We start from the raw sequence: 8,144 nt of genomic DNA, 5'->3' as shown, positions 1-8,144 counted from the left end.
AGTTTCACAAAATGATGGACTTTGTGAAAAGCTGTAAACTCAACTATGCGATGCTGAAATCTCCCACAATCTACTGTGAGGTTGTAGAGGAGATATGGACAACTGCAGTGTACAACTCTATTGACAAGACCATCACTTTCACTCTCAAAGGTAAACAGTTCTGCATTAATAGTGACATTGTCAAAGCATGCTTTAGAATTCCTCATAATACTACTTCAGTTCCACACACAGACACAGATATAGTTAACATGCTAAATTCCATGGGCTATGCACTTTCCACTTCTAAGTTAAGTGAAATTAGAAGGTTAGGTCTTAAAAAGGAATGGAGCTTTTTGTGTGATGTGGTAACAAAGGTATTTTCTGGTAAGATTAGTAACTTTAATTCTGTTAACATTTCTATGCTTAACATGCTTTACATGCTATTTACTGATAAGCACTTTAATTTCAGTGACTTGGTCTTGTTTGAGTTAGGCTATAAGTTAGGAGAACTTAATAAGAGAGGTAAAAGTGTCTACTATGCTAGATTCTTTATGATGCTTGCTAACCATCTCATTGAGAACATTGTAATTGAGAACCCAACCAACAAGCTGAATTGTTGGGTTCAAGAAAGGAGGATTATTGCAGATCTCAACAGGACAAATCACCACAAAGAGGCACCTTTCATTTATTTTCCAATCATGGAGGGACCTCAGGTAAGTGAGGTAAGTTCTACTGTCTCCACCCTTCCAACCTCACACATTTCTTTGTCTTCAAGTGTAGCAATGGCATCTGTGTCAACGACCCAACAGATGCCTACCTAAGCTACCAAGACAACAATTTCTAAACCCAAATCTAAGAAAGCCCCCTCAGGTTTCTTTCAAAATAAATCAGTTGCAAAATCCACTAAAACCAAAGAGGGGAGTGTGAAGGAGGGTAATAAAGGTGAGGGACGGGGTGAAAATCAAAGAAGCCCTAAGAATAAGGTTGGAGAGGTGAGTGTTTCCCAGCCTAGCCAAATTGCAGCTTCTCAACAAGCTGTAGTGCTTAAAAAGGACTTAAGCTCATTACTAATTGCATCCTCCCAAAAGGATGTGACTATTGAACAAAACTCTCAGCCAAGAGCACAGGCCAAGAGGGTAAGGGACACTAGCTCACCCCAAAATTATGCCAGAAAGAAGAAATCTAAACCAACTGGGGATGCACAGGGACCACACACAATGCAAACTGGAGCTAAAGACCCAGTCACTGCACCATCTTAAAGTCAGATTGATGTGACTCTAATAAATGTGGAGTCACAACCAAAATCCTTAACAATTGAAGCACCTGAAACACTAAATTCACCCATACACTCACTGGATGTTGACATGATCAATACATCACTTCCAAATTCTTCATCTTTAACTATCTTGGAGAAGCCAAAAATCCAAGCAAGTGAGCATCATCTTTTAGATGATTTGTTGGCTAACTTGCCAAAAATCCAAGGGAAGGGAGTGAATTGAGTGAGGGTCTGGGTTGCTCCCAGGAAAAAGGAGAGAAAATGAGTGATCAAATGCAGACCATTTTTTCAGGTCTGGCAAAAGTGAGAGAGGAGTCCCACCTTAGATGGTGAAGGTGAGGGTGTGAGGGTGGGAAGCCAAGGGGAGCCCTTGATGCAATCACAGAGAGATCATGAGAGAAATGCAGGTACAAGAGAAATAAGGGTGGACATCATTGTTAGTGAGTCAATGAATGTCAATAAAGTAAACAGAGAGGAACTATCTCAGCATAGTCAAGCTATTATAGATTCCACCTCTTTGGATGTTGAGGCATTTACTCATCCTGTTCCAGCATATCAACTTTTGGTTGGACAGGACAATGAAAATGCAGAAAGGATGCTAAATTTTGTGCACACCACCCAATCCATGCAAAGAGCAAAGGATGCCATCACAGCTATGCCCTTTACAGCTGTGATGACATAGATTATGAGGCTGGTGGGTTAGAAGAATTCTTTGATAATGAGGATGATGATAGTGAAGGGAAGTCACTGAACATAGGGGAAAAGTAGGCCCTAATTCCAGATCTGGTATGCCAACTTGGGCATTTTCAAAGAAATGTGATGAATATTATTTCAAGACCACCCTCATTCAACTCATCAGTCAGACACAATCTGCTCTTCAATTAATAAAAAATGCCAGCACCAAGAAGCTCCTACAAGAACACCTTACTTCTCTTCAGTTACAACAAATCCAAGGCTTTCAACACAGTCAGAATGTCACTTCTATCAAAAATAAGGTTGATCAAATGAAGAAGGATATTTCTGAAAGATTGGATGCTAAACTTCCAGAAGTAACAATGATTGATATTAAGAGGCAGCTAAGGAAGAACTCTGATCTTGCCACAAAGGTGGAGTCCTTGGACAAAAGGATGACTACTATGGAACCTTCTCTCATAGCTATACATCTATACCAAACACAACAAACTCAACTGTTGCAACGATTGGTGGCTGCACAATCTTCTTCCTCCACTCTACTTGATGATAACAAAAAGGGGGAGAAATCATTATCTCAAGTTAGTCAAGCAGAGCCATCTAGTGAGAGGGATAAAGTGGTAAATGTACAAATCAGCCAAGTAATTGTTCCAGAAATTACTCTGCCAAAGCCACTAGTATTGGACAACATTGATCTGATCCACATAGCAGCTTCTAAGCTTGAGTCAAAGTCAATTCCCAAGATACTTGATGTTGCAGTTGTGGAGAAGGAACTAGATGATAAATGGAGAAAGATAGATACAAAAATTCAATAAAAGTTTGGGCCAATTCAGAAGCCAGACAAAACATTCATTCATCACTCTCAAGTCAAGAATATTTCTGTGAATGAAATGAGTATGAATTATCTGAAAAGAGGCCAAACATCTTGTATCAAATCTCTAAAGGAAAATATGATCATGAAGCCTAAAAGGAACTACTCAAAGTTCTCAGACAAAAATCCTATGGATATTGAGTATTGGACACCTAGGCCAGATGAGAAGAAGCTGTTGGCTAGGTCAATTACATTTTACAAAGATCTAGCAGATTCAGCACTCAAAAGAAGATTAGCCAAGATTTACATAAATGGTAAGGAAATTTGTGTGGTGGCTGGACACCCTATGTTTGTGGAAGCTAAAAGGGAAGAGAAGGAAAGAATTAGGCAAGAAAAGAAGCAAGCTGCCCTGGATGCTAAGAAACTCAAACAAAAGAAGAAGCAAGCTGCTATCTTGGCCAAACTTCAAGCTATAAAGACCACAACTGAAATTTCTGCACAACCATCTGTAATTGTTGAACCTCAAGAACAAAAAGTTCAAGATGAACCACAACAGAAAAGAAGATTCAGATACAAGCTCCATTCCAAAAGAAAATTGGACTTTAGTGATGAGGAGATTTGTGTGATGAAGAAATGAAGCAAGAGTGAGCATTACAGCTCGCAAGATAATATATAGTGATAACAATAATACAAGTATCTAAAAGGATACTTACTAGAATCCTTTATCATGTGTAAGGTAATTACTTACTGGATATAAGTTTAAAAGAGGATGAAGTTACCAATTACTTCACTATACTTATACCATTTTTAGAAATCTACTTGAACTACTACTGTTCAAAGTATAATAAGATTCAAGAGGTCATCCCATAGATGAGACCATAAATTAAAACTTGAATATATTCAATCTTTGAAATATTTTTAAAAGAAATGAAGTTACGAGATACTTCATTCAATGGAAACACCAATAAAACTGTTTGACCCTGTCAATGCTTCGGCAACCACCCATTCGTAGCCTTTCGATCGAAATGCTACGGGTAGTGTTGCAGAATTATCCAACTGGATGATGAACTCATTACGGGAGTTTGCCGCGCCAGGAAGACCACTTACGATGATCAGTCGTAGTAGTACAACCCCACCATTTTCTACATATAGAGGAGAACCTGTCGGATTTACTTGTCAACCGAACACTGAACTCCTAAGGAATGGACCGCCTTAGAGGAACTTCCAGGCCATTTGGGCCAATATAATACGGCTGGGCCGGCGCTACTCGACCACTTACGCCACTCCTAGTTCAGATGAAATCCATGACTCTGAAACGTAAAGCTCGTCCCCACTTTCCCCAAGTAGAAACTTGTTGATACGGCTCCACCAAGAAGTCGTATCTATTTGGAAAGGAGAACTCACCGATATTTTCCAGGCGATGCCTGTTAATGGATTAACTTGTTCCAAGAATTTTACTTCCCGAGTGTTGGGTAAGTAATCAATTCATTTATCAAAACAACAACCTTGTTGCGAATATAAAACACACCACAGAGCCGGATCCCTCAGGTTTTGAGCGAGTATTTAAATCCCCTTCGAAAGGAGGATCTTAAATATAAAAAATGAGTTTTGGGATCCGCTCTAAGTTTTAAAAATCATTTTGAAGACTCGCAAAACATTTTTAAGAATGTTCGGAGTGATGCTGATTTAATAAAATAAATCAGTCCCAATATATAAAAATATCTGAATATTATTATTTAAACAATATTCCCATAAAGAATAATCTTTATAAAAATAATTGAAGTAGATGTTGTAAAACTTATACTTGAAATGAGTATTAAATAACCAAAGATAAGTTTGATTATCGACGCCTTATTCTTTAATAAAATAAAGAATAAATCTCAACAAATAATCGGAGTCATAGATCCTCAAATGAATATTCAAATAATATTCAATAAATAAAATAAGCTGAGTCATAAGCCCTCGAATGAATATTCGAAATAATACTCAATAAATAAATAAGCTGAGTCATAAGCCCTCGAATGAATATTCGAAATAATATTCATTAAATAAAATAAAGTTATCAAATAAACCTTATTCGATTAATAGTTTTGAAAACTATAACCATATATATATAAATATATATATATAAAATCTACTCGGGACCCTCGACTCCCGGTTTTAGAAAATGTTTTCTCCTTTGGGTCCCTATACTAAGGGTATATGCAAATTACCGCTATTCTCTAGCATAGGTATTATCAACTGAACCAACAGATATATATGGCAAGAATACGAAACAGGAATGCATACGTACCATATCACATGCTACAATATATCGCAAGAATTTGCTAATTTAACCAAAGTCACTTGTAAATCTATACATTAACCAACTTAGACTCTAACGCTCGCTTTGCGCTTACTGATTCTCTTAAGTCACTCGAGTACCCTCGGCTCCACCATTTTTAATAATTTAACCATTATGAGTTTTAAGGCGATTCCTTCGCGAGTGTCTTACCAACTGCCTAACACTCTTACCATAATTGTTTCATACATTAATTAACCCTTTTTGGTCTTTAACCTATGTTTCAAAGTAAGGAGAGGGGAAATGTTTTGTTCGCGAAACGCCGTTACTTAAAACGGTCGTTTCTCCTAAACCGTACATCGGAATCAAACGAACTACATATCAAAACGAAGCTCGTAACATGAACTATCTAAACATGGCAATGGTCAAAATCTAGCAGGGAGTTCTCGGGTCCTAATGTTATGAACAATAGCAGTCTAAAGTAAATCGGACATTAGGACGACTATGTTTACGCGATTTCCCAAATTTAAACCATTCCAAATCCACCACAATTCAACCCCAATTCACAACCCAATCAAAACTCCATCCAAACTACATTACAACAGCCCCAAATCAACTCATTATAATCAATTTACTTAATCCTAAAACTTGAATTTAAACTATACTACATTCTTTAACCAAATCATAAGATTTCAACAATCCATTCACCACCATTCCAACCCAACTCTTAAACCAACAATCACTAAGCTACTATAATACCATATCAACCAAAATCATCCTAATATACAAAGTAAAGCTAGGGTTTGGAGATGATATACCTTCCTTGAAGTGGTGTGAGTAGCTAGGAAGCCTTAGGAAGCCTTGAGGAGTCTTAGGAATGCTTGGATCTTAAAGGAAAAGCAAGAAAAATCAAGTTAAAAACCTTGAAATCACTATTCATTGTCTTCTTCATTGATTTATTAGAGAAGATAGAGAATGAATGGGATGCTTAAACTCATAATATAGCCATAACTATGCATAAGGAATACTAGGGAATTATCTTACCAATTTAGGAAGCTTGGAACTTGGATTTTGAAAATTTTCCCTTTGAAAATGCAAAAAGCCGAGAGCAATGTTCTTGGTGATGAGAAATAGAATTTTGTTTTGGTGAAAATGATTTGTTTTGGCTTGGTGGATGTAGTTTTTTTTTTGTTTTGGTTAATTACCTTTTTAGCCTTAAACTTTGTGTGGTTTTAATTCAACCACATCTCCTTCCCTTATGTCATGCTTATGTCATGCTCATGATGTCATCCTCCCCTCTTTTTCCTCTTCTCATTGGTTGGGTGACATCATCCTCTCTAATCCCTTTGATTAACTTCCTAATTGTTTGCCTAATGACCGCTGATCCGTTATACGGTTCGCTTAACTTTCGTTTTCGTTTATCGTTTGAGGGATCATACCCGGGATCTTATTACTTAGGTTCCCTTAACCTTTCTTAATATATTATATTCCTTTTATGATCCTCTCTTATAATCCTTTAATTTAAATCCTTTTTATCCTGTTACCTTATACTCAATTCTTTCCGTATCTAGTGGATTTCCGGGAAAAATCAAAGTGTTCGGAATTGGATTCTGACGATCTTTACATACACTTATATACCATATAGAGTACTAATAAAATCTTAGAATATCCATAACAGAACCCCTACATAGTGTGGCATGAAAAGTTTTCTCATTCAGCAAAAACACTATTCACAAGGGTTACAAAAAGTTTAAAATTTTGGGGGTTATTACAGATGAAATTATGAGATTATATACTGATTATCGGGAATTTAACAAACAACGAGTAAGAATAAGTGACCCCTATAAAAAAATTGAATACTTACGAAACCTAATTCAAAAAGTGTGTTATGCTTCGGGGTTTAACATAAGATCCGACTTGAGAACTTATCAGAGATTACGAGTAAAATGAGTTATGAGCATTGCAAGCTCTGGTGATATTATGTGAAATAACAAGTGTATCAGTTGACTATAAGGAATTAAGGATCATGGTGTATAAGGAGTACTTAGATAAAGAAACCGTATTTATTGATAACAGCCTCAACTACTTAAATAATAAGAAAGTCTGCGTGAAATGCCCAAGGATTTTCCTCCAAAGATTAGAATGAGAACAGCTATACGTTGAGTCTTTAATGATGAAATTTCAACATAGGTTAATAAAAGACTCTGATTAATCCATTAACAACTACCTGAGCAAAGCCGTATGGTAACAGATGCCTTATGCCGACAGAAATGATTGGATGTAATTAAGACCACCGAGGAGTTAATAAACGAATTGGAAAAAGTGGAATCTAAAGTTCAAATACTTAAAGGTGATAATACGTGAATATATGAGATTACTTTTCAGTCTTAACTGATGAAAAAGAGTAAGAGATGTTTAAATGTTTAGAAACCAAGTTGAAAACGAGCACCGCCTATCATCCTTAAACGGAGAGTCAAAGTACGAAAGTGCTTCAGGAAATGTAAGATATGTTGAGAGGTTGAGTAATAAGGAAACACTGGAATGATCAATTATCATCGATGTCAGCTTTGGAATGCCACTTCATCAAGCTTCATGTGAACGCAAATGTAGGTCCCCATTTTTATTGAGATAAAATGGGAGAAAGAAAGTTGTCAAATTCTAAGTTAATTCAGCACACCAAGAGCGTAGGGATATTGATTGAAGCAGCTCGGAGTAGACAAAGAAAGAAGGAAAAATTGTATCGAGAGAGAATCAGAGTATAGAAATAGGATCAGTAGTGTTACTACAAGTTTCATCTTGAAAGAAACTGGATAAGTCTAAGTAGAAGGGACAGGTTAAGTCCTAAAATTAGTGAACCATTCGAGGTATTGATAAATATAGATAAAGTTGTTCATGAGTTGATGTTACCGTCACAACAGTGTGTACATATAATGTGTTTGGCCTGTTAAAGTTAAAGCGATAAGTACTTGATTTGAATTAAGTGATTGATCAGGAGCCAATGGGGCTCTTGTCCAAGTTTGTTTTGCATATAGTGATCAATCCAAATTCTTGGTCGTTAAAGGCGAGTCATTGGAAATGAGTGTATATCTATAGTAAGTACGTTTGAA

Source organism: Apium graveolens, chromosome 8 (assembly GCF_009905375.1).
Source record: "Apium graveolens cultivar Ventura chromosome 8, ASM990537v1, whole genome shotgun sequence".
NCBI lineage: Eukaryota > Viridiplantae > Streptophyta > Magnoliopsida > Apiales > Apiaceae > Apium > Apium graveolens.
Note: the sequence above shows the minus strand (reverse complement) of the source record.